The sequence below is a fragment of the Myotis daubentonii genome, chromosome 15 (genome assembly GCF_963259705.1).
Source record: "Myotis daubentonii chromosome 15, mMyoDau2.1, whole genome shotgun sequence".
NCBI classification, from domain to species: Eukaryota; Metazoa; Chordata; class Mammalia; order Chiroptera; family Vespertilionidae; genus Myotis; species Myotis daubentonii.
In genome coordinates this window covers 2,998,407-3,026,401 of record NC_081854.1, presented here as the reverse complement: position 1 = coordinate 3,026,401, position 27,995 = coordinate 2,998,407, and the positions used below count along the sequence as shown (strand labels likewise).

At 48.9% G+C, this 27,995-nt stretch overlaps 1 pseudogene; it reads left to right on the top strand.

The window, feature by feature from the left end:
• Positions 1–31: 31 nt before the first annotated feature.
• On the top strand, positions 32–27,000 carry LOC132217253 (leukocyte immunoglobulin-like receptor subfamily A member 6; annotated as a pseudogene).
• The last annotated feature ends 995 nt before the right edge of the window (positions 27,001–27,995 follow it).

The window sequence follows — 27,995 nt, the reverse complement described above, 5'->3', positions numbered from 1 at the left end:
TGCACAGCCTTGTCCGGTGGGAGGCAGTGCCATGACCGTCACCTCTACGGCCTTTCTCTGCCTTGGTGAGTTCTGGGGAGGACAGGGATGAACACCCCCGGGGGAGGCCATCTCTTGAAAGATCCCATGAACTGACCCTAGCCGGTGTTGCTCAGTGGATAAAGCATCGGCCTGTGGACCGAAGGGTCCTGGGTTCGATTCCTGTCAAGGGCAGGTACCTTGGTTGCAGGCTCCTCCCAGGCCCAGACCCTGGTCAGGGCTCATGCAGGAGGCAACCAATCGATGTGTTTCTCTCACATCGATGTTTCTCTCTGTCTTTCCCTCTCTCTCCCACTCTCCCTAAAAATCAATGGAAAAATATCCTTGGGTGAGGATTAAAAAAAAAAAAATCCCATGACCTGGAAGGGGCTTCTGCTCAGGAATTGGCGGTCTTACCGGGATCTCTCCTCCAGGGCTGTGTCTGGGCCGCAAGGTCTACAGGACTAGAGGTGAGCCCACCCCCTGGCATCCCAGGTCCTGCCTCCTGCCCGGGGGCAACGTGGGACCCCTCCCAGGGCATCTGGGGGATGGAAGGAGGAGTGGAACTCTGAACTGATGAACAGGGCACATGCCTGAGGAGCCCGGAGGCTGATCGCTGGTGGAGGGGGGAAACTGAGGCATGGGGCATAAGGGGGCCGCAACTTCTGACTCTCTTCTAGAGCCTCTGCCCAAACCTACCATCTGGGCGGTGCCGAGCACTGTCATCACTGCAGGGAGGCCCGTGAGCATCTGGTGTCATGGGTCTTGGAAGGCGGACAGGTACTACCTGCACCAGAAGTGGGCCCCAGTGTCCCGGAGAAGTGTATTCCCACAGGGACCCAGAGACAAGGCCGAGTTCCCCATCCCACTCATGACCCAAGGCCTCGCTGGGAGGTACTACTGCACATATGAGAGCCGAAGAGCCTCGTCCGCGCCCAGCGAGCCTCTGGACCTGGTGGTCACAGGTGAGCAGACACTTCCTCAGGCACAAGTGAAGGGGCGCTGCCCAGGAGGGACCACTCTTCCCACGGCCAAGCCTTGTGGACCATGGGGGGGTCGCTGGTCCTCTCCTTCCCTTGTTGTGTTAGAAAAGCAAATGAAAATTTATTGATCACACATGTAGGACAGTGAAACAGGGAAGGGCATAGAAGAAGCAACAGGAGAGCCCAGGCTGGGCTGCCTTGGCTCACTGGGAAGTCAGAGAAAAGGGGCCTCAGGGTTCAGGGGGTTAGCCTGGGATGAGCTGCCACCGCCCATTGCTCCCCTGGTTGCAAGTCTTGGGGCGTCCCTTGCCATTTAGGAGATACATGCCTGTGTGGGAAGGACAGGAGGAAGGGAATGACATGGGAGAACTCCTTTTTTGTTTTTTGTTTTTAAAATATTGTTTTCAGAGAGAAAGGGAGAGGGGGAGAGAGAGAGAAACATCCATGATGAGAGGGAATCACTGATGGGCTGCCTCCTGCACACTCCCTACTGGTGATCAAGCCCATAACCCAGGCAAGTGCCCTTGACCCAAATCAAACTCAGGACCCTTCAGTCCACAGGCCGATGCTCTATCCACTGAGCCAAACCAGCTAGGGCACGCTTCACTCTTTTGGTGTGTCATAGCAGTGGGGTCATGTAGCATTTGTCCTTCTGTCACTGGCCCATGTCACTTAGTATAATGTCCTCAGTACCTTCTCCTCTTTAAAAAAAAAAACACAACTTTTTTTTTTTTAATTTCAGAGAGGAAGGGAGAGAGAGATCAAAACATCAATGATGAGAGAGAATCGTTGATCGGCTACCTCCTGCACGCCCCCTACTGGGGATTGAGCTTGCAACCCAGGCATGTGCCCTTGACAGACATCAAATCCAGGACCCTTCAGTCTGCAGGCCTATGAGGTAGGGCAGCACCCTCTCCTCTTTTAACAGTTCCCTCTTGTTCTTTCCCAGGAATGTTTGACCCACCCACCCTCTCCGCCTTGCCAAGACCCGTCGTGACCTCCGGAGGGAGCGTGACCCTGCAGTGTGGCTCATGGCAGGGGTTTGACTGGTTTTATCTGTGTGGCGAAGGATGGCATGACCACTACCAACGTCTGGACTCACAGCGCCGAGAAGACGGGTGGTTCCAGGCCCTCTTTACCGTGGGCCCCGTGAGACCAACTCACTGGTGGACATACAGGTGCTACGGTGTCTTCTCAGGTTCTCCTCATGCGTGGTCTTCCTCGAGCGGCCTCGTGGAGCTTCTGATCTCGGGTGAGAAAGTCTAGTCATTGCCCCCAGAATCCCCTGGGTCTCCAGACAGGTAGGAGGAGTCTGGTCTCAGGCTCCAGGAGCTGGTGGTGGCACAGAAGACTCTGCCATGGAGAGGCCCAGGACAGAGGGGAGTGCAGAGAGCCTAACCCTCTTACAAACACGACCACCTTTTTTGCCAGGTGATTCTAGGAAACCATCCCTCTCAGTCCTGCCAGGTCCCATGGTGGCCCCTGGAGACACCCTGACCCTACGTTGTCAATCTGATGTCAACTATGACAGATTTGCTCTCTTCAAAATGGGGGAACGTGACCTCCACCAGCAACGTGGCCGGCAGCCCCAGGCTGGGCTCTCTCAGGCGGACTTCTCCCTGGGCCCGGTGAGTGGCTCCCACGGGGGCCGGTACATATGCTATGGTGGATACAACCTCTCCTCTGAGTGGTCAACCCCCAGTGACCCCGTGGACATCCAGGTGACAGGTAAGGTGCCCATCCCCAGCTCACATGCAGACTTGGCATCTTGTTGGCAATGGAGGGCAGTGAGCACAGACAAGAAGGGGGGATGGGATGAGGGATGGGAAGATCTTAGAACAGTGGGAACAGAAGGAGAATGGAACACCCTTGAGTGGAGGCCCCAAGTGGCATCTCTGCTGAGGTCCAGGGAAAGGGGAACGAGGAAGGAGTTTGCACTAACACCGTGGATGTGTCTCTCCCAGCCTTACGCCCTCAGGACACGCTGCCCGCTCTGTCAGCCCAGCCGGGCTCCACAGTGGCTCTAGGAGAGAATGTGACCCTGAGGTGTCAGGCTGGGAGTCTGTTTGACACGTTCCTCCTGTTCAAGGAGGGGGGTGTCGGTCCTCCTCTGCACCTCAAGTCTCGGTACCAAGACGGGGTGTTTCAGGCAAACTTCCCCATGAGTCCCGTGACCCTGGACCACGGGGGTACTTACAGGTGCTACGGATCACTCGGCGGCACCCCCGTTCAGCTGTCACATCCCAGCAACCCCTTGGAGCTCAAGGTGGAAGGTGAGGAGCTGTCCATGGTGTCTTCCTGCCTTCCCACCCCATTCCATCCATCCTGGTGTCTGAACCACCTCCCCCCGTGAACTACATCTGTCCGACTTTCCCTCCTCTGCCCTCTTCAGAGTCCAGGCACCACTGTCTCTGACTGGGCTTTCATTCTGATGCACCAGCATCAGAAAAGACAAATAGGTCTTTATTTTTCCTCCTCTCTTTCTTCTTCTTCTTCTTCTTCTTCTTCTTCTTCTTCTTCTTCTTCTTCTTCTTCTTCTTCTTCTTCTTCTTCTTCTTCCTCTCCTCCTCCTCCTCCTCCTCCTCCTCCTCCTCCTCCTCCTCTTCCTCTCCTCCTTCTCCTCCTCCTCCTCCTCCTCCTCCTCCTCCTCCTCCTCTTCCTCCTCCTTCTCCTCCTCCTCCTCCTCCTCCTCCTCTTCCTCCTCCTTCTTTTTTTTGGTTAATCCTCACCCAAGGATATTTTCCCACTGATCTTTTAAAGAGAGTGGAAGAGAGAGGGAAAGACAGAGAAAAACATTGATGTGAGAGAAGCACATTGATTTTTAGAGAGAATGGAAGGGAAGGAGGGGGAGAGAGACACACATTGATGTGAGAGAGACACATAGATTGGTTGTCTCCTGAATACACCCCAACCAGAGCCGGGAATTGAACCCCCAACTGTTTGGTGTGTGGACCAATTCTCCAACCACTGAAGAACACCAGCCAGGACATAAACTGGTCTACACTGGGTGATAGGGGAGGCTAGGGGACTGTCTAGGGCGGGGGGATAAAATGGATACATATGTAATACCCTTTGTAATACTTTAAGCAATAAAAAAATGAATTAATGCATTCTAAAGAATGATCTGGTATGAATCCACTGTAGACTTTTTAATGGATGTATAGTACTCCTGTGCTTGAAGCTATCACCTTATCCAACACCCTAAAATTTGGTATTTTGTTTGTTTCCAACCATTTTATATTTCAAACCACCCTTCAATGAATATCCCCATACATACCTAAAGCACAGATGTAGGTGGAAACAACTACCCCTTACGTCGTGGTTAAATTTTTAGAATGAAATAGCTTAGGCAGAGGACACGGACACTTATTATGTGATAAATATTCACAGTTTCTTCCTATGGCTCACTCCTTTTCACCCTTCAGGTTGTGATTTAAAAATTTTTCTTCAGATAAAACCTTGGCTGGTGACCCTATTCAAATAGACCCTGTCCTTATAACACCTTTCATAATTTTTTAAGTGTTTGAGCAATCCTAACTGTATTGTATACTTTTCTCCTTACAGATCTAACTTATCTGCTGCATATTTTAATTAATAATATTAATTATACTTTATCATTTTTACCAAGACACATGTAGGTAGGTATGTGCACACACACCCATGTATATGTTTTTATACACATCTCCTTACATTTATATATTTTTATATAATGCATGTACTATATATTGTATACATATATGTACATTATACACATATTATTTACATATTTATATATACATATATAATATAACACATGTAAATGCATATGTAATATACATGGCACACATATATGTCTATACATCCATACATAAATCTATTTCTACAAAGTCCATGACTATTTGGAGAATGAATGAATGCATGAAATAACAAAAGAAAATCACTGCAGACTCAGGAGTAAGGTGAACTGGCTGAGGTTGGGCAAACGCTAGAACAGCCTAAGGTTTCCACTCCTGTTTATTTCTGACCCTCAGGAACCCCTGGACACCCACCTCTCATCTACGGACCCCGGACCTTCATCAAAGGATGAGCTCCAATGTTCAGGCGATCAAGTTTAGCTTGGGCTGTTGCTCCAGACAGATAAGAGACCAAGAAAAAGCTAAATTTCAACAGTTTTTGAACATGTTCACTCTAAGCTTGTGGCATAGGGTGTGACCAATCCCTCTGCTTTTTTTTAAAAGACACAAAAGCTAAGTCTAAGTGAGAGGAACTCAGAGACACTAGGGTTGCCCCCTCAACTATAGTTGTATAAGGCATCATCGTGAATGTAGATAAAACATGTTTGTGAGTAGGGAGGTATAATAAGGTAGATTCTGAGTCCATGATGGGCTGAAAGGCTTTCAGCTATTCACCCTCTCTGATTTTCTGATTCTCAGGGGATCCTGTTAATATCATCCCATCAGGGCAGACCCCAAATTCCACAAGTGGTAAGTAACCACACATGTTTACCTCGGGGACTAGGAAGTTCCATGGATGGGGGGGGGGTTACACATCTGTTCTGAGTGCTGATTTGAGTGCGAACCGCCCTACACTCCATGACCACTTTCTCAAATTGTCCCCAGGACCCCAGGTCCCAGACTACACAGTGGAGAATCTCATTGCCATGGGCCTTTCTGGATTGATCCTGGTGGTGCTAGGTGTGTTGGTGTTTCAGGCGTGGTACAGCGAGAGGAGGTCCCCAGGGGTAAACTGAAGATGGAGCACACCCATTCCTCAGGAACTGTGACACAACCTGAGACCCAAACCACACAGGCAAGGGTGTGATGGCAAAGAAGGTACTGAAAGCTGGAGCCACAGGCTGTGTGAACTCTGTGCTGAGGACCTAAAGGAAATGAAACAGTATTGTTAGTGCCTGAGGCGGTGACAGTGGCTGGGAATATTCCTTGTGGGAGACTCCTCCACCATGAGCCTTGCCCTTGCATTACCCTCTCCTGTTTGGCTGCTTATTCCCCATCTCAATGACCCAACGCTACGTCCACATGAAGAGATTATGTCATAACTCTACTCTGTCTCATGCTTGTTCCTACACTGTATTGCACATGTCTTCTTGGTCACACCTGCATTCCCTGGTGTGAGGTGCTCTGTGTCTTGAGCTGTAAGTGCAGAGACTCCGGTAATAGTGGTTGAGTAACTAAATCAATGAAGTAATATTTATATCCAGCCCAGAGGGTGCACGCTGAGAATGCCACCCCAGGACCCTGTCTGGATTCTGCTGGTTCCTTTCTCTTCACCTGGTGCTTCTTGTGTGGCCCCTCCCACCACATCTGCATTTGGAACCCACACTGTCCTGCGTGGCCTCATGCAAGTGACAGTCCGTCTGTGAGCCTCTCTTGCCTTCCTGTGAAGCTGGTAGCGATGATGGGTCCTTCGTGACTGTGGTGCCAATGAAGTGAGATTGTGAATTGTAGGACAATAAACACATGTTTGTTTGTTGTTCCTATTTGTTTTCATTTTGATATTGACTGCTGGAGAGAGGATCGAGAAAGTACTATCTCACACACTACTGGCATGTGTACAAATTGTTTCAGCCAATTTGGGGAATTTTCTACTCTAGGGAAAGTGATTTCCAGCTGTGATCATCATCATCATCATCATGCCCTTCATGATCATTATTATCATCAACACCATCACTTTAATCATCACTATAACCATTATGATCATCATCATCATCATCATCATCATCATCATCATCATCATCACTAGTAGCCCGGTGCACAAAATTTGTGCACATTAAAAGGGAATTAATTAGAGGAAAAATTTAATATTGCTACTTTCCCTTTCTCTATAATGGAAGTGTCTGGCTGGCCCCACCCCCATTGGGTGACACCAAGACCCGGCTGGCCACATTCCCATCAAGTGCCACTGGGTGAGGCACGGAGCCTCACATCCTGGTGCAGGGGTGGGGGGCACGGCCTCAGGTCTCCCAGCCCAGCACTGGGGCAGGGGGCGCAGCCTGAGGTCCCCTGCCCCGGCCCAGCACCACGTAACCTCAGGTCCTGGCTGATCAATGTTACAGTGTGATGACCATTTGCATATTAGCTTTTAATTATGATGATCAGTATCATTAGTATCATCACCAATATCATAATCATCATCATCACCATTACCACAAACATCATCACATAACTATCACCATCATCACCATCACCATTGTCACCATGATCATCACTGTCATCTCCATCATTATTAGCGTTACAACCATCATTGTCAACATGGCTATATACATCATCACCACCATCTTTTTCATCACCATTACAATGATTATCATCATCAACATCACCATCACCATCATCATCATCCTCACCATCATCAACACCACTACCATCATTGCCCTCATCATCTTTATCACTATCACCTTCACCTTCACCATCACCATCACTATCATTGTTATCACGATATCATCACTATCCTCATCCTCACCATCATCATCAGTGTCACCATCATCATCATCATCACCTCCACTATCATCATCATCACATGACCATCAATATCCTGTCAATGTCCCATATCATCTAACTGACATGATCCTCCCTCTCCTCTCTTGGAGTAGAAGCCACAGCTTGAGGAATTCTGGCTCCTACCTTCGAAAGACAAACAACAATGTGCCTTTCCTGTCACTCATGTAGGGGTGGAGGCATTTAGACTTTAGGATACATGTTTTCTCTTATTTGGCTTGGTAAATACTACAGCTATCCTCTGGTGGCTTGGCACCCATATATCCTGGGTGACTGAAGGCAGAGTGGGTATGGTGGCAATAAACCTAGTTAAATAGCCACAAGGTAAAATAGGCACAGAGTGAAATGGTTCAATCTCTACATTTGGTTTAATCTCTGCTTCCTCTTTCCTCTCCCATCTTTTGCTTCAGTCTGAAATTAGGAGAACACAACTGAACCATGATTAATCACCACCTACAGCAGACCACAGTTCCAGATCTTTCCAGGCAATGCCCATGAAAATGAATCCCAATAAATCCAGCACATTTTTTTTCCCCAAAAAGAGTTAAACAATCACAATACTTAACATAGTAGTTCTCTAATGGTGGAAACTACATCTGGGCCATCTGAGGTGGCTGAGTGAGTAATACAGAACAAGAATTGAGCGTTGGTTACCTGCCTGGACCTTCCTGCATAGATGCAGAGAGTTCAGGTACCTATGGCCTGGAGTGGACAGAGTGAGCTATGATGTGGGAGGAAGCATGTGAGAATTTTCTGGAGGCCCAAGGGAAAGAAAGGGTCATAACCTGCCTAACAAGTCATCAGGTTTCATGAACTCTCATAGAAACTTCTGGAAATTCTGCCCTGGAGGAAGAGTTTATTCTTATTGATTTGTACCTTTGGATTACTGTTGTGTAGTATTACAAGTTATCCAAGTTAGACACATCTTTTCAATTCCTGCACGTTCACAAAGCTTTCATTGCTCTCTATGAATTAGGAAACCAGGCCTGTTGTCAAAAAAAAAGGTGGAGAGTATTATAAGACTAAAAATAGACTGTGGCCATTTTTTTAGTGAATTTCTGGCTATGCAAGAACCTGCCCTCACATGTATGATAGCTGTACTCCTCTGATTGGGGGTATTGCATGGAAAACAGGGAGGGAAAGTCAGGATGAGGCATTTGTTTGAAGGCCTTGAATACGAGGGAGAATTTGAATGTGCGTATCTTGGGGAATTGAGCAAACACAGGCTGTGGGCGAGGAGGAATGTGTCCGGAAGTGAGAGCGGAGGCACAAAAAGGGAAGTTGACTCGAAAGCCCTTAGAGACTCAATGATCAAAGTCACCCAACATTCAAAAAGATCAAATAAGGAATTTATGTACAATTAATTTATAGTAACCAACAGCTTTTATATGCACCAATAAGTCCCAACCTCAGCTTGAACGTCAACAACCACGAAAAGGAAAATTGTAAGCAATAAATGTGATAAGAATGGGGTCAAATTTACACACATATACACTTTCAAACATGTCTGAACAGCACAAGGACTCATATTGGTGAAGAGATGGGGGGTCATTAGACACAATGACTGAGCATCATAAAGACATCATTTCCCCACAGGTTAATTGATAAATGCACGTCTGTTCCCAAATACAGCAAGAACTAAACGAGGTGACACGAAAGTCTATATGGAAAAGGAAAAATCGAAGAAAAGCTAGGAGAACACCAACACAGCACAGCTGTGGGGGTAGAGGAGGACTAGCTCAAGCAGTGCCGAGGAGATGTGTGTGCCTAGGAGAGCAGTGGACAGCGGGATGTGACTGCTGGCTCTGAAGATGGAAGAGGATGCGGGGCATGGGGTATGGGCAGCGTGAGAAGCTTGAAAGACAAGGAATCCCATTCTGACTCCTGAACGGAAATATGACAAATCTGTGTTGCTTTAACCCATGAAACATATGGGTATTTGTTATAGCAGCAGCAGGAAACTAATTCTCTCTTTCTCTGTCTCTCTTGTTTTCTCTCTCTCTCTCTCTCTCTCTCTCTCTCTCTCTCTCTCTCTCTCTCTCTCATTTTTGGAGGTGGTGATATAGTTTTTCTCTATTTTGGCTAATCTGAGATTCGCAAGCTCAGAGTTGGAATCTGTGTGGTTCAGTGGTATATTCTTGGTCCAGACACATGGCAAATCCTCAAAGAATAAGGGTGGATGCTTGGGTCAAAGAGGAGTTCAGGCCAGTGAGGCAGAAGCTTATGGATGAAATGGGGCCTGAGACGGGGTCAGAAATGTCTGCAGAGGCCTGTTGCCTGCCCAGGCCTCAGCCCTGAGGAAATGAGAGCCAGGCTCCCGGGGAGGGGCTGTTCCCTTTCCTGGGGTTGCTGATGTGACAGCCCCATGACGGGGCGGACCAGCCTCCCGGGGGCCACACCCTGTGTGTCTCTCTCTCCTGATGGCCCTGTGGTCTCCTCTATCTGGACAACCAGGAGCAGAGAGAGGAGACACCATGACCTCTACCCTCAGGGCCCTGCTCTGCCTTGGTGAGATGGGAGGAAAGGGAGGGGAAGCCCTGATACGGGGAGGGGAAGCCCTGATTGCACCACAGCCAGGCCCTGGCCAATCAGGACCTCAGGACTCAGGAGGTGCATGAGGATAGGGTTCTACTCAGGGTTCAGGGAAAATCTCTCACAGGGACTCTCTTCCAGGGCTGAGTGTGGACCTCAGTACCCCAGTGCAGGCAGGTGAGTCCATCCCAGGTGTTCCAGGTTTCATTTCTTATAGGGGATTCCAGGCCACAAGTTAGGAAGCTGGGGATGGAGAAAAGCAGGTTGGGGGTCATGGATGGGGGGCATCTCTGAGTTTTGAAGCTGAGAGCTAGGAACTGGGGGTGGGAGAATGTCTTCATTTTGTTTTTTAGAGCTGAAAGCATTAGTACTTTTATTTTTTTAAGAGCTGAAATGATAAAACTTTTATGTATTTATTTTTAATACATTTATCTTTGTTGTTGAAATTATTACAGATGGCTCCCTTTCCCTCCCCACATGGACCCCCTCATCCGGGGCCCATCCCAGGCCTTCACCGAGCTATCGGGCAATGTCTTCTGACCCTGGCACTGGTTTCCTCCCTGGGTCCCTCCCCAAACCCATCATCTGGGCTGAGCCAGGCTCTGTGATCCCAGCGGGGAGCCCCGTGACCATCTGGTGTCAGGCGGCCATGGAGGTGAAGGAGTTTTGTCTGGATAAAGAGAGGAGCCCAGAGCCCTGGGAGAGAAAATCCCCACAGAGGCCCGGGGACAAAGCCAAGTTCCGAGTCGCACACATGACACAGCATTATGCAGGGGTCTATTCCTGTCACTACCACAGCCCTGCTGGCTGGTCGGAGCGGAGTGACCCCCTGGAGCTCCTGGTCTCAGGTGAGTCCCATGGTTGTCTCTTCCATGGATTGGGGCACCAGATAAATTATTGGCATCTTTGCTGTGAGGGGAGCCCAAGGGGGAAAATTGGGGAGAGGAGACACAAGGGTGTTTGAGCCAGAGACACCCACACAGAGACAGTGAGACCTGGGAGCCAAGATGGGAGAAAGGGGTTATGGGAGGAGCAGCCCCTGTAATTCATGTCTGGTCTCCCCAGGTGAGTCTGGGAAGCCCTCCCTCTGAGCCAGCAGGGCCCCATCGTGGCCTCTGGACAGAGCCTGACCCTCCAGTGTCGCTCTGATGGCGGCTATGACAGATTCGCTCTGCACAAGGAGTGGGGACGGGACCTCCCCCAGAGCCTTGTCCTGCAGCCCCAGGCTGGGCTCTCTCAGGCCCACTTCCCCCTGGACACTGTGAGCAGCTCCCACGGGGGCCGGTACAGATGCTACGGTGGATACAACCTCTCCTCTGAGTGGTCGGCCCCCAGTGACCCCCTGGACATCCTGGTGGCAAGTGAGGAGCCAGTGGGTTCAGCCAGGGACCAGGACTCTGCACAGGCCCTGCTGGGGTCTCAGGTGGTGAGGCCAGAATGAAAGTGTAGGGCCCAGGGAGGGAGAGAGACAGAGAGAGACTGGAGTGGGAGGGGAGAGGGGAAGACTCAGAGACAATAGAGGAAGACAGAGATGGCGGTCCTCAGAGAGAGGCCTGGTGGCTCTCAGGGCAGAACAAGGTGGGCAGGCATCTCCTCACCTTCTCTCCGTCACTCTAGGACGACTGCCTGACAGACCCTCCCTCTCGGTGCAGCCAGGCCCCAGGGTGGCTTCAGGAGAGAACGTGACCCTGCTGTGTAAGTCACAGAGCCCGAGGGACACGTTTCTTCTGTCCAAGGAGGGGGCAGCCGATCCCCCCCTACATCTAAGATCAAAGTACCGAGCTCAGCAGTTCCAGGCAGAGTTCTCCATGAGTCCTATGACCTCAACCAACGGGGGCACCTACAGGTGCTACAGCTCACACAGCTCCTCCCCCTTCCTGCTGTCACTCCCCAGTGAGCCCCTGGAGCTCCTGGTCGCAGGTGAGGTACCCCGACCCTGTCTTTCTGTATTATATCATGCATGTATCTTGTATACATATATGTATAGTATACATGTTTTATTTAAATAAAATATAACTTATGTAAATATACATGTATAATATACATAATACACGTATATGTGTATACATTCATCCATATACGAATCTATCTATTTCTAGATAGTTCATAACTATTTGGAGAGTGAATGAAAGAATATATGAAATAACAAAAGAAAATCAGTTGAAGGTTCTCCCTGCAGACTCAGTAGAACGGTGAACTGGCTGAGGTTGGGCAAAGACTAGTACAGCCCCAGGTTTCCACTCCTATTTGTTTCTGATCCTCAGGATCCCCTGGACAACCACCTCTCATCCATGGATCCAGGGACCTTCATCTGAGGATGAACCAAAGACTAATTTTCAGGAGATCAAGTTTAGCTGGGGCTATTGCTCCAGACCGAAAGAGACCAACTGAAATCTAAACTTCAACTGTTTTTGAACATGTTCACTGTAATCTTGTGGCACAGGGTGTTTCCTAAGCCCGCCCCCTTTTTTAAGACCCAAAAGCTAAGTCCAAGTGTGAGGAAATCAGAGACGCTAGGGTTGCCCCCTCACCTATACGAGACGTGTGTATGAGATGTTTGTGAGTAGGGAGATAATAATAAGGTAGATCCTGAGTCTATGCTGGGTATAGTCTATGGTTTCAGCCCCTCACCCCCCTCGGTTTTCTGATTCTTAGGGGAACCTGTTAATATCATCCCATCAGTGCAGACCCCAAATTCCACAAGTGGTAAGTAGCTACACATGTTTACCTCGGGGACTGGGAAGTGCCATGGACGGGGGTGGTGGTGGGGGGGCTACACATCTGTTCTGGGTGCTGTGTTGAGTGCGACCTACCTTACCCTCCATGACCACTTTCTCCCATTGTCCCCAGGGCCCCAGGTCCCAGACTACACAGTGGAGAATCTCATTGCCATGGGCCTGTCTGGATTGATCCTGGTGGTGTTAGGTGTGTTGGTGTTTCAGGCGTGGTACAGCGAGAGGAGGTCCCCAGGGGTAAACTGAAGATGGAGCACACCCATTCCTCAGGAACTGTGACACAACCTGAGACCCAAACCACAGAGGCAAGGGTGTGATGGCAAAGAAGGTACTGAAAGCTGGAGCCGCAAGCTGTGTGAGCTCTGTGCTGAGGACCTAAAGGAAATGAAACAGTATTGTTAGTGCCTGAGGCGGTGACAGTGGCTGGGAATATTCCTTGTGGGAGACTCCTCCACCATGAGCCTTGCCCTTGCATTGCCCTCTCCTGTTTGGCTGCTCTTATTCCCCATCTCAATGACCCAACGCTACGTCCACATGAAGAGATTCTGTTCATAACTCCACTTTGTCTCATGCTTGTTCCTACACTGTGTTGCACATGTCTTCTTGGTCACACCTGCATTCCCTGGTGTGAGGTGCTCTGTGCCTTGAGCTCTAAGTGCAGTGACTCCGGTAACAGCGGTTGAGTAACTAAATCAATGAACTAATATTTACATCCAGCCCGGAGGGTGCACCCTGAGAATGCCACCCCAGGACCCTGTCTGGATTCTGCTGGTTCCTTTCTCTTCACCTGGTGCTTCTCGTTTGGCAACTCCCACCACATCAGCGCATGGAATCCACACTCTCCTGCGTGGCTTCATGCAAGTGACAGCCCTCTCTTGCCTTCCTTTGAAGCTGGTAGCGATGATGGGTCCTTCATGGCTGTGGTGCCAATGAAATGAGATTGTGAATTGTAGGACAATAAACTCTGTTCGTTTGTTGTTGCTGTTTATTTTCTTTTTGATATTAACTGCTGGAGAGAGGATTAAGCAAGTAGTGTCTCACACACTATTGGCAAGTGTACAAATTTTTTTCTGCCAATTTGGGGAATTTTCTGTTTTAGAGAGAGTGATTTTCAGTTATGATGATGATCATCATCATGACCTTCATGATCATCATCACATCATTATCATCATCACCATCACTATGACCATTATGAGCATCATCATTACCACCATCATTACTATAATCATCATCATCATCATCATAGTCATCACCATAACTATCAACATCATCACCATCACCATCATCACCATACTCATCACCACGATCATCTCCATCATCACCATCACTATTACCATCATCATTGTCACCATAGCTATAACCATCATCACCATAACCCTTTTCATCACCATCACTATGATTATCATCATCACTATCATCAACATAATCATCATGCCATGATCACCATCACCACCATCCTCTCCATCATCAACATCACTGTTATCATAATCATCATCACCACCATCATCACTATATCATTATCACCATCATCATTATCACCGCCCTCCTCATCATCATCACCGACACTATCATAATTATCACGACATCACCATCTCCCTCACTATTTTTATAATTATCATTATCCTTACCATCACCATCATCATCATCACCATCACCAACATCATCATAATCACTATCACCCTCATTATCATTACCATTGCCATCACAACTACCATCATTATCATCATTACCATCATCATCACCATCATCATCAGCTTCATCACCAACACACTCATCATTATCATATCATCACCAATATATTACCCTCAACACCATCATCAATATCACCATCATCTTCATCACCTTCATATTGCCCTCACCACCATCATTGATGTCACCACCATCTTCATCACCTTCTTCATCATCATCATCATCATCATCATCATCACCAACTCTGTCCTCATTATTATAACATAATCATCATCATCATCATCTCCATCACCACTATCATCAATGTCACCATTATCACCATCATCTTCATTACCACCACATCATTGCCCTCATCATCATTATCACCATTACTATTGCTATCATTGTTATCATGATATCATCATTGGCATCATCATCACTATCCCCGCCCTCACCATCACCATCACCACCACCACTATTATCATCATCACATGACCATCATCATGATTGCCTTCATCATCATCATCATCATTATAACCAATAATATGATCATTATCATGACATCCTCATTATCCTCGTCACCCATATTATCACTATGTTTTAATCAATACTTCCATCTCCTTGTGCTGGAAGTAAACAAAAACCACATATGTTGGAGATAAACAAAATTCTCTTTTCTTCCTTCCAAGTTCAGAAACTCTTTATTTTTAAAACATTAAATATACTTTTTATCTTCCAACACAGTTGATGTACAATATTAACTTAGTTTCAGGAGTACAACCAAGTGATTTGACATTTATATAACTTACAAAGTGGTCACCCTGATAAATATAGTACCCATCTGACATCATAAATAGTTATTACAATATTACTGACTATAATCTCTATGTAATCTCTATGCTGTACTATACATTCCCATGAGTATTTTGTAACTACAAATTTGTGATTCTTAATCCTTTCCATTTTCTTTTGTTTTGTTAATCCTCACCTGAGGATATTTTTTCCATTGATTTTTACAGAGAGTTGAAGGGATGGGGAAGAGAGAGAGAGAGAGAGAGAGAGAGAGAGAGAGAGAGACAGAGAAACATTTAGATGAGAGAGACACATTGATCCGTTGCCTCCTAAAAATGTCCCAGTTGTGCAGGGGATTGAACCTGCAACCCAGGTATGTGCACTTGACCTGGAGATGAACTCCAGACGCTCCGGTGCCCAGGCTGATGTTCCATCCATTGAAACACACCAGCCAGGGCTCTTCACTTTTTCTACCCATAAGCTCCCTTCCATCAGGCAACAATCAAAACGTTCTCTGTATCTATGCGTCTGTTTCTGTTCTCCTTGTTTATTTTGTGTGTGAGTGTTTTTAGATTCCTCATATAAATGAAATCATCTGGCATTTGTCTCAGTAACTCTTTAAAAATTAGAAATAAAAGAGGAATATTTAGGTTTTGCAAATATTGAAAAGACTACTATAACACATAGACAAAGACACAGAATTTTCCCAGTAGATGGAGACTACAGACCTTGTGGGAAGCAGTGTATGCAAAGATTCAGATTGATGCAAAAATGTCAATTGTGGAAAACTTCATACATTTTAGTTGGCCTTCAGTGTGCGGGATAAAGTTGAGTAATGAGATTGGAGAGTGGAGTTAGCTGGGGAGGATGAAAATAAGGGTATTGGCGATGCACTGAGAGGCTCAGACAATCCCATATGCAGGTGATGGGCCAGGGTCAAGCGAAAAACTCCCTATTCAATGGCGAAGAGCTCTGCTCACTGCCTCAAATTGAGACGCGAGCAAAAGGGATACCTTGATGTTTCTAAGATGGTGGGTTCTTCTCAGCTAACAACTTGTGACTTGACATGCTGCTAAGTTCCAGAATTCTGTCCAGAGTCCAAAGCCATGGGAAAGGTGGTCATGCAAAGAGATGGAGAGACTGGAGGGTGTGCCTGGAGCAAAGCCAATTACAGCTGCTCCCACCTCCTTTGAGGCCATGCTAGGAATTGGGATATCTGCACCTTAAATCCTTAAAATGGGAACTATTCTCTGAATCCAAGTGAACTCTCCCCTGATGTAAAGATCTCAGGAAATTATTGAGTCTTTCCAATGGGTTCTATTTCTCATATCATATGAGATTATGATATGAGAAAGCAAGTGGGGATGTAGAGGGAGGTATCGATGAGTTGAAGAAGAAGGGGGAAGATGATGAGAGGAAGAAGGAGAGGAGGAGAAGAAAAAAAGAGAAGTGACAGAAAGAGAGAAAATGCTCTTGGCTTCCAACATCCTGTCAATGTCCCATATCATCCATCTTGATCCTCCCTCTTCTCTCTTGGAGTAGGAGCCACATCTTGAGGAATTCTGGCTCCTACCTTAAAAAGACAAACAATAATATTCCTTTCCTGTCACTCGTGTGGGGGTGGAGGCATTTAGACTTTAGGATACATGTTTTCTCTTATCTGGTTCAGCAAATACTACAGCTATCCTCTGGTGGCTTGGCACCCATATTTCCTGGGTGACTGAAGGCAGAGTGGGTACGGTGGCAATAAACCTAATTAAATAGCCACAAGGTAAAATAGGCACAGAGTGAAATGGTTCAATCTCTACATTTGGTTTAATCCCTGCTTCCTCTTTCCTCTCCCATCTTTTGCTTCAATCTGAAATTAAGAGAACACAACTGAACCATGATTTTCACCACCTACAGCAGACCACAGTTCCAGATCTTTCCAGGCAATGCCCATGAAAATGAATCCCAATAAATCCAGTACAATTTTTTTTTTAAAAAAGAGTTAAACAATCACAGTACTTAACACAGTAGTTCTCTAATGGTGGAAACTACATCTGGGCCATCTGAGGTGGCTGAGTGAGTGAGACAGAACAAGAATTGAGCATTGGTTACCTGCCTGGACCTTCCTGGATAGATGCAGAGAGTTCAGGTACCTATGGCCTGGAGTGGACAGAGTGAGCTATGATGTGGGAGGAAGCATGTGAGAATTTTCTGGAGGCTCAAGGGAAAGAAAGGGTCATAACCTGCCTAACAAGTCATCAGGTTTCATGAACTCTCATAGAAACTTCTGGAAATTCTGCCCTGGAGGAAGAGTTTATTCTTATTGATTTGTACCTTTGGATTATTATTGTGTAGTAATATAATTTCTCTAAATCAGACATATTTTTACAATTTCTGCATTTTCACAAAGTTTTCATTTTTCTCCATGAATTAGGATACCAGGCCTGTTGTCAAGAAAAAAGGTGGGGAGTATTATAAGACTTAGAATAGACTGTGGCCATTTTTTAGTGAATTTTTGGCAATGCAAGAATCCGCCCTCACATGTATGATAGCTGTTCTCCTCTGGTGGGGGTATTGCATGGAAAATAGGTAGGGAAAGGTAGGATGAAGTATTTCTTTGAAGGCCTTGAATACTAGGGAGAATTTGAATGTGCATATCTTGGGGAACTGAGCAAACACAGGCTGTGGGCGAGGAGGAATGTGTCGGGAAGTGAGAGCAGAGGCACAAAAAGGGAAGTTGACTCGAAAGCCCTTAGAGACTCAATGATCAAAGTCACCCAACAGTAAAAAAGATCAAATAAGGAATTTATGTACAATTAATTTATAGTAACCAACAGGTTTCATACACACAAATGAGTCCCATCCTCACCTTGAATGTCAACAACTACAGAAAGGAACATTGTAAGGAATAAATGAACAAACAAAACAGAAACAAACTCATAGGTACAGAGGACAAACTGAAGGTTGCCGAAGAAGAGGAGGGATTGGGGAACTGCGTGAAAAAGATGAAGGGATTTAAGAAGTATGAATTGGTAGTTATTAAACAGTCACAGGGGTGCAAAGTACAGCATAGGGAATATAGTCAATGACATTGTAATAACTATTGATGGTTAAGGTGGCTACTAGACTTGTTGGAGGGATCATTTTGTAAATTATACCAATGCCTCCCCACTATGAGGAATACCTGAAACTAACAAAAAATAATGCTGAATGTCAACTTTAAATGAAAAAAGGGCCATGATATGCCCTTAAAAATTAAAAATAAATAAATAAAACAAAAAGATGTAGCTAATAAATGAAAGAATAGTATTCAAAAAAATAAAGAAAAATGAAGACTAAGGACAATGTTTCTTGAGTGGTATTCCACCCCAAAATGCATAATCTGAATCTGAGCATGAGTTGCCATTGGACAAATCTCCTCTTTCATGTCTATCGTAGCTTCTTTCTCACCAGAACCCCCGCCCCTGTCCATCAGCCCCCAGTCATCTCTACTCAACAACTCTTCTATAACCAGTGGCTGTAAGAAGAGGCCCCTTGCTTTATCTAAGCTTCATTAATCCAAGTGCAACCTGGGAGGATTTAGAGACGCACACAGCCCCTGTAGTGTGGGGAGACATAATGCCTTGGGCAGAGACCAAGGCCATGTCCTGCTCTACACCCAGCGGTCACTCCATGGTGTGTTAGGAACAGTGTCTAGAATACAGAACTGGGGGTTTACAAAAGGCAGAACTTGTTTTCTGAAAAAGGAGAAGTCATGCATCTTATTTTGGACCATCACAGAGATTGGCCTGTGGTGAAATATCTGCTTTGCTTCCTTTTGAAAGGTCAGTGTTGAAACATGGGCTGGGGGCGATGGATGCCTACCCACGACATCCTCTTAGTAAGCATTGCCTTCCAGGCTCTGTCCTGTCATCCCTCTGCACAGCGTGGGCAGGACAAGAAAATCCCTGTAATTCTGAAACTCACCCCCCTGCTCTGCCTTATTCTGTGGGGAAGAAAAGTTGAGTCCTATTTTATTATTATCACTTCGTAGTTTTAGAAAAAGCCTTGGATTTCACTTCAAAGTCATTTCTAATTGGTCTTTGCATTGATGTGTTATTGATTTATTATTTGTTCACAAGTATTTTGAAATTAAGGCTTGGTAACAAAGTGATCCATAACCAGCAGTTGTCTATTGGCACTATGTCACCTTCATTAGTCGTCTCATTGGTGTTTTACCAATCTATTATCCATCAGTAAATATTCTTAAGTTAAGCACTGGTGATCAATTAAGCAATTGTTAATCATTTAATGGATTTATTGGCTATGTGAATGTTCATCTGTTGAATTTTATGAGCTGGAGCACAGTGTGAGAAGGGCTGATGATTCCACAAGGAGAAGATGCGGCTTAAATTCCATGGGGCATCATATTTGCTTACCTTCTTTTGCCTACAAGATCACGACAACAAATTGTGAGACACACTCCTTCCCCAACCAGGGACAGCCCTTTACTTAGACAGGGGCGAGACATCGGACGTGTAGGTAGTATAAACTTGGTTTGAAATGCAAAGGTGGTCGCTTACTTGAAGGTCCTGAACACCAGGTGAGAAGATGATGCTGGGATCCACAGGGGACAGGATGCTTTTATGGGGCTGGGGGAGGGTTTGGGAGAGGTCAAGGTGAGATGGGAGTGGACAATCGACAAGAGAGGCAGATTCAAATCTGACACCTGCCGTGGAATGGGAAGTCACCGAGCAGGAATTTCTTAGTGGGATAACCAGAGATGCGGACTTCTTTCCAAGAGCCCGTTTCTCCAGGGAAGAGAAAGATTTACGAGCTGGCCCTCATGCACATTCACGTTCTGGAAAGTACTTTGGAAGTTGATAACGGAGTGGGTGTCACCAGTCTCTGTGTGTGGGCTTTTTATTTTCTGGTCATTGAGTCTCCCATCATTTAAAAACAATGTCCTCACCTTTTATTTTATTTTAAAAATATATTTTATTGATTTTTTACAGAGAGGAAGGGAGAGGGATAGAGATTCAGAAACATCGATGAGAGAGAAACATCAATCAGCTGTCTCCTGCACACCCCCTGTTGGGGATGTGCCCGCAACCAACGTACATGCCCTTGGCCTTAATCATACCTGGGACCCTTCAGTCCACAGGCCGACACTCTATCCACTGAGCCAAAACTGGTTAGGGCTATGTCCTCACCTTTTAAAAATATATATATTTATTGAGTTCAGAGAGGGAGAGGAAGAGAGAGAGAGAAACATCAATGATGAGAGCAAATCATTGATCAGCTACCTCCGCATGCCCCCTACCAGGGCAGAGCCTGCAACAAGAGCTTATGCCCTGACCCAGAATCAAACCATGATCTCCTGGTTCATAGGTAAAACCACTGAGAAACACTGCCTGGGCATTATCACCCTTTTTACTGGTAAAATAGTAACCTGTAATTCCTGTAATTTTCTGCAGATTCTTTTCTATTGATTTTTGACCTTGTCATTCTGTTAAATATTCAATTACTCCTGGATATCTCCAAACCACTGGCACCTGCCAGTCAGAGTGGAGGCTTAAAAAGGTGAGGCGATGGATGCAGATTGCCTGGGTCTTTGAACCTGCCCTGTAGCTATTTCCCTAGTTCTGGAATTCCCCAATGGTATGGACATCCTCAACACCCGAGCTGTGGAGTAAGAGATACAATGGAGGAAAGACCGGGGGTGTGGTGGACGGCACTGGAAATGCCCTTCCCACCTGGTAGGACTGCACAGATTTGTGCCGCCACCAAGGACGTGGAAGACACAGGGACCAGGATTCCATCTGCATCCCCATGCGACTCCCCTGTTTGGCTTCTGCCGAGGACAAATGGACCTTGAAGAATCGCAGTGGGTTCCTGTGTACTAGGTGTTGATTTTAATTTCTGCCTCAATGGAGTCTTCATTACTAGACCCGCCCCCCCCCCAAAAAAAACACCCGGACATCTCCTGGTGTACAGCTCTTCATCTGGTGAAAACGGACTCTCTCTGGGTCTATCTCTAATGGCTACAATGTCAGTCTGCTTCTGCGTGTCAGGGCCAACAACACACTTAACTGCCCTCTCCTAGGAGAGAGGAACTCTCCGGAGCCCTAACCTAGGCCACAGGGACCAGGATCACCCCTCTACTGGGCAGGACATCCCACAGGACATTACGTACCACGTGGATTGGACCTGAAGAAATAGGACGTTAGCAACTGATCCAGGCCCTTCGTAAGACTGATGCGTTCCAGAGTGTGGGGCAGGGATCTGCCCACATCTCCGGCCTTGCTGTCCGGGGGAAATTCCTAGGAGTCCAGTTCCCCGGGGCATGGTGAGATAGCCCATCCATGGTGAGGACTCAGCTCCATCGGACCCTCTTGTGAACGAGGAGCAAACACAATTCCTGGTGGACCTTGTTTGGAAGTTGGAGACAACATATTCCTCCTTGGGCATGTCACCTCCACCCACGCATGAGCGTCTTGAGAGGCTGCTGGTTTTGGGTGGGGACCCGAACAAGAGACAGCTTTGCAGCAGGTCCAGGCTGCCTGGGCTGTGTGACCCAGGAGATCCAATTGTGTTCAGAACTTATGGCAGATGAGGTCATTATACAGAATCTTGAAGGGAACTACAGATGAGTTACAACACAGACATTTGGCCCTGGCCAGTTTGTCTCAGTGAATAGAGCGTTGATCTGTGGACCAAAGAGACATGGATTTGATTCCAGTCAAGGGCACCTACCTTGGTTGCAGGCTCCTCCCTGGCCTGGGTCCTGGTCGGGGCTCATACAGGAGGCAACCAATCGATGTGCTTCTCTCACAACAGTGTTTCTCTCTGTCTTCCCCTCTCTCTTCCACTCTCCCTAAAAATCCATGGGAAAATATCCGTAGGTGAGGATTAACAAAAATCAATCAATCAATCAATCAATAATAAAGCACAGACATTTGCTACTTTGGAGTCACACTATGCATTTCCGTGGAGGACTATTCTCCTCTGTGAAACAATGTTGGCGTTGATACTGGGCTCTACCAGAGGTCATCTTGGCCAAATCACCATGAGGCATGAGATGCCCATCATGGAATGGGGCGTGATACCTGAGCACAACTTGAACGGAGCGTGCCCAGCAGCACCCCAGCCCCAGAAAGAAGTGGTTTATGTGGCTCAAGAAGTCCCCAAAGGCATGAGGCAGGCACAGCAAGGACCGTCTAAAGATATGCATCTCCTACTCCTCAGCACCCGTGCCTATGTCACTTGCCATGGCACAAGGGACTTTGCAGGTGTGATGGAGTTAAGGATGTTGAGATGGGAGATGGCCCTTGGTGACCCGGGTGGGCTCCATGCCATCAGAAAGTCCTGGGAATTGAATGAGGGAGGCAGGAGGACAGAGCCAAAGAGATGTGACGAAGAAAGCGTGGACAGTGATTAACTGCTGGCCCTGAAGGTGAATGGGCACAAGATATGGGCAGTCTGTGAAGCTTGAGAGACAAGGAATCCCATTCTGACTCCTGAATGGAAAGATGATAAATCTGTGTTGCTTTAACCCATTAAGCATATGGTTATTTGTTATAGCAGCAACAGGACACTAGTTCTCTCTCTCTCTCTCTCTCTCTCTCTCTCTCTCTCTCTCTCTCTCTCTCTCATTTTTGGAGGTGGTGATGCAGCTTTGCTCTGTTTTGGCTAATCTGAGATTTGCAAGCTCAGAGTTGGAATCTGTTTGGTTCAGTGGTGCATTCCCGGGCCAAGCACATGGCAAATCCTCAAGGAATACGGGTGGATGCTTGGGTCAAAGAGGAGTTCAGGCCAGTGAGGCAGAAGCTTATGGATGAAATGGGGCCTGAGACGGGATCAGAAATGTCTGCAGAGGCCTGTTGCCTGCCCAGTCCTCAGCCCTGAGGAAATGAGAGCCAGGCTCCCTGAGAGGGGCTGTTCCCTTTCCTGGGGCTGCTGACGTGACAGCCCCATGACTGGGAGGACCAGCCTCTTGGGGGCCACACCCTGTGTCAGCCTGTTCTGAGGACACTGTGGCCTCCTCCATCTGCACAGCTGCGACCAGAGAGACACCATGACCCTCACCCTCAAGACCCTGCTCTGCCTCGGTGAGATGGGAGGGGGAGGGGACCCTGGTCTGTCAGGACCCCAGGACTCAGGAGGCTCATGGGGAGGAGGGTGCTGCTCAGGGTTCAGGGCAAATCTCTCACAGGGACTCTCTTCCAGGGCTGAGTGTGGGCCTCAGGACCCCAGTGCAGGCAGGTGAGTCTGTCCCCACGTGTCCCAGACCTCAATCCTCCATGGGGGCAAGAGCCACCCTATGGGAAGCTGGAGAAAAACACCACTCCTGGGCTGACAAATGGGAGATGTCTGAGAGGGATGTGGGATGAGAGCTGGGAACTGGGGGTGGGATTATCTTGTTAACCTGATACTGGTTTCCTTCCAGGGCCCCTCCCCAAACCCACCATCCGGGCTGAGCCAGGCTCTATGATCCCCTGGAGGAGCCCCGTGACCATCTGGTGTCAGGGGACCCTGGAAGCCCAGGAGTACCGTCTGTATAAAGAGGGAAGCCTAGTGCCCTGGGACAGACAGAAGCCACTGGAGCCCGGGGACAAGGCCAAGTTTTCCATCACAACAATGACACAGCATTATGCAGGGATATATCGCTGTTACTATCGCAGCCCTGCTGCTGAGTCAGAGCTCAGTGACCCCCTGGAGCTGGTGGTGACAGGTGAGAGGACACTCAGGGGTCCCAACCTCAAGTTCTGCCCTCAGGAAGGGGGTCTGCTCTCAGGGTGCCTCCCTCTCACAGCCCAGCCCTGGGGGACACAAGGGAAGTGTGAGCCCCATTTAACACTCTGTCTCCTCCTCTCCTAGGATACTACAGCAAACCCAGCCTCTCAGCCCTGCCCAGCCGTGTGGTGACCTCAGGAGGGAACGTGACCCTCCAGTGTGGCTCAGGGCAGGGATTTGGCAGGTTCATTCTGACTAAGGAAGGAGATCACAGGCTCTCCTGGACCCTGGACTCACAGCCACAGCCCAGGGGGCAGTTCCAGACCCTGTTCCCTGTGGGCCCTGTGACCCCTATTCACAGGTGGACATTCAGATGCTATGGCTGTTACAGGAACAGCCCCCAGGTTTGGTCACACCCCAGTGACCCCCTGGAGCTCCTGGTCCCAGGTGAGGCCCCCCCTCACCCTATCTGCTGGGCGCTCAGCTCAGAGTTTTATCCCCAGAAGAATTATGGGCTGAAAGGGAGTGAGGGGCTCTAGGGCTGGTCACCCAGAGATCTTCCTCTTGGAGACCCTGCTATCCTTGTTCACCTATTCCCCTCACCTTGGTTCGGAAAGTGCCAGGTGGGCATTGGGAGGGTCTCATGGGCCACAGGACAGATGTAGGAGGAATCTGAGTGAGGTGGGGACTCCAGGGTCAGCCCCAGGCTCTCACCCACTTCTGTCCTCCTCCCCAGAATGCTCTGGGATCCCAGTACCACACCCACAGGAGCCCATTTGCTCAGAGGGAGACAGACCACCCCAGGGTGGTTCTGAGTCCTGCAGAGGATTAAATTCCACCCCCCCCACACACACACCCTCCTCACACTTAAGGACAGGCTTGTGTCCCAGGGGGGCTGAGAGTCAGGAAGGGATGCTGGGAAACCACAGGCTCCTAGGCTCTGAGACTGGCAGGTGATAGGCAGGAAGGTCATGGTAGCAGGAGATATTAAAGCCCAGGCTGGGTAGGAGCAGCCAGGTTCAAGGGGGGAGCAGGCAGGCCCCACCCATCACCCCACATTTTGATATCCAGGAGACTCTGAGGATCCGCAGCTCCCCCCCATGGAGTCAGGACCCCAGAAGGGTAAGTGAGGGTCTCTGTGGGAGGTGGTGGGTGCCTCCATGGGGACAGCAGCAGAGCCATGCGGGGCTTCAGGTGCCACTGGAGACGCTGACTCGAACCCACCCTTCCCCTGCATGGGCCTCAGTGTCTCCAGGTGTAAAAGGAGAGAATCCTTGTCTGGAGCCTAGATTTCCTGTCGGTTCTGGCCCTGACCTCCTGGGAGAGGGGCCTCACAGGGAAGCCCCCAGGACGTGATGTTATGGGGCCTGTCCCCTCTGTCTCAGTGACCGTGACACTGCACAGGGAGGGACAGGCAGGACAAGGGTCCGGGCACCCAGTCCTACCCCTCAGCTCAGGCTCAGCTCAGAGGAGGGAACAGGGTGGATCAGCCCTGGCTCAGCTCCTGGCTCTGCTGCTCCTGCTGTGGGGCTGGGCGGTCCCTTCTCTCCTCTGAGTGTCGGGTTCCTGTCTGCTCATCCCTGGTCCCATCCTGCTCACAGGCTGCTGGGAGATGAGGTGACATAAGGGCCTCACAGAGCTCAGGAAGGCAGAGCCCCCACCCCAGCCTGACCTTCCCAAAGGGGGCATCAGGGCATGCAGGGTGGAGTTGGATCCAGGAAAGACTCAGAGTCCACTCCACACCCTTCCCCTCCTGTCCCTGCTGTGCTGGGGGCGGGTAATGAGGAAGGACCCTTAGCTCCAGATGAGACATAGACAGGCCTCTTCAGAGGAGGAGCCCAGAGTATGAAGCTGGTGTCCCCCTGGGGGGCAGTGTGAGGAGACCACAGGGAACCCACAGTTCTGGTTTCCAGTCCCAGCCCTGCCCCTTCAAGGCTGGGTGACCTGGGGCACATGATTAACCTCTCTGAGCCTCAGTGAAGTGGGTGGTGGGGTCAGCAATGCCTGGTGCCTGACTACTGTGAGGTGAGAGGAGATGAGTGACAGACCCTGGCACACAGTAGGTGCTCATGAAATGGCATCATTGTCTCATTCATGACATCACCCTTGTCCAAGGTCTCAAATGGTACATGATCATCCTGATCGGGGTCTCGGTGGCCCTGGTCCTGCTGCTCTCCCTCCTCCTCTTATTCCTCCTCCGACACCGACGTCAGAGCAAAGGCAGGACGTCAGGTGAGTAGGGAATGGGGTGACCTGGGTCATAGGAGGGAGCGGGGCTCAGAGCACCTGCCACAGGAAAACCAAATGGATGGAGAAGGTCAGCTGAGAAAAGGATTTCTCCAGGATCTCGTATCAGAAAATGTAGCACTCAATGTCAGCACACGTGTATGTATTTTAGGTAATCTTTCATTATTGTCAATGCCATGAAACATGAAAGTTATGCATAAGTGTGTGTTATGTTTTCATCTTTCCTGTGGAATCACGGGGGGGGGGGGGGAAGGGTTCTAACCTCCCAGGGCTGAGACTGTCCCTCTTGTCCAGCCCAGAGAGGGGCTCATGTCCAACCTCCTGCAGGGACCACAGGCCCAGAGCTCAAGGACAGAGGCCTGCAGATCAGGTAATTCCTACCCTGAAGACCCCAGACTCCGACCATCCATAGCCCAGCTCTGCCCCTAACACTCCTGTCTCCTCCCTCAGCTCCAGCCCAGCTGTGCACACCCAAGAGGAGCACCTTTGTGAGAGGAAGAGACAGCTGCCCTTGGGGAGGGGGAACAGGGTTTTGGGGAGATGATGGGGAGGGTTAGGCTGGGAGGATGGGGGTCAGGGTGAGAAGGACTGAGACCCACACTGTGTGACCTGGCTCTGCACCTCACCCTGGGTTAGTGGCCCATCTGGGAGCAGGTGGGTCTGAGGTCCTGAGATCTTGGAGGACCTGCCAGGAGACAACCCACCCATTCTGCCCCAGCAGATGCTGATGTGATGGACCCGCAGCCTGGGGAGAGTGTGGAGCTGGACCCTTCGGTGAGACCCCTGCTCCTGTTCAGGCCACCAAGGACCTTCTGTTGCCCAGTTTAATCCAATGGACCCTTCCCTGTCCCACCTCACCTGCTTCTCAGCAGCGTCCACACTGACCTCCCTCTGGGCCCCTAGGTCGTCCTGCTGTGTCTCACTCTCCTGGTTTCCTTGTGACCTCATGGTCCCTCCTGCATGGTCCCCTTTGCCGGCCCCTCGTCCTCTGTCTGACCTTGTGCAGCCCCAGGTCTCAGGAGGAGGCAGGAATGAGTGACTCACCCACAGGTCCCCAGGATCCCCTTCATTCATTCCCCCAGCAGATGTGACCAGGCTCACTGTTTCCCGGCTCCATTTAGGGGCCACGGTGCAGCCCTGAGCCACACTGTCTCCACACGCCTCCAGCTCCCCTGTGGGTGAGGGACACAATATACAAACAAGTGGACAGTGTCCCAGAGAGCAAAGTGCTGTGAAGGAACATAAAGCAAGAGGAGGGGATAGAGTGCATGGTGGGGGGACAGGGAAAGAGCGGGTGTAAAGGTCCTGGGGCAGGACATGCTTCTTCAGGAGGACGGGCCATGAGGCTGGAGCCCAGTGAGCAAGAGAGAGCGCGTTAGGATAAGAGTCAGAACCATAGAAGCACCCAGAGGCCCCAAGGTTCGGGAAGGCCCTGCAGATTCCACCAGGAGAGGGGCCTGATCTATCTAAAGTGTCAATCATCTCTCTGGCAACATGAGGATAATAGACAGGAGGATTTCTACTGTGGAATCAAGGAGACACTGTTGTGTCTCACTGTCTCCAGCAGAACAGGCAGGGTGAAGGCCCCCAGGGAGTGATGTACGCCCAGGTGAACCACTCAAGACCAAGATCCAGGCCGGGAATGGCCACCTCTCCTTCCTCCCCTTCTGGGGGGTTGCTGGACCAGAAGGGCAGACAAGCAGAAGCGGACAGTCAGGTGGGTCCCATCCTCCCCAGGCCCCTAGGACATCCCCAACCCCAACCACGTTTCATCCCCCTCTCTCTCTCCCCCTGCTCCAGGCTGCTGCATCGGATGCCCTCCCACA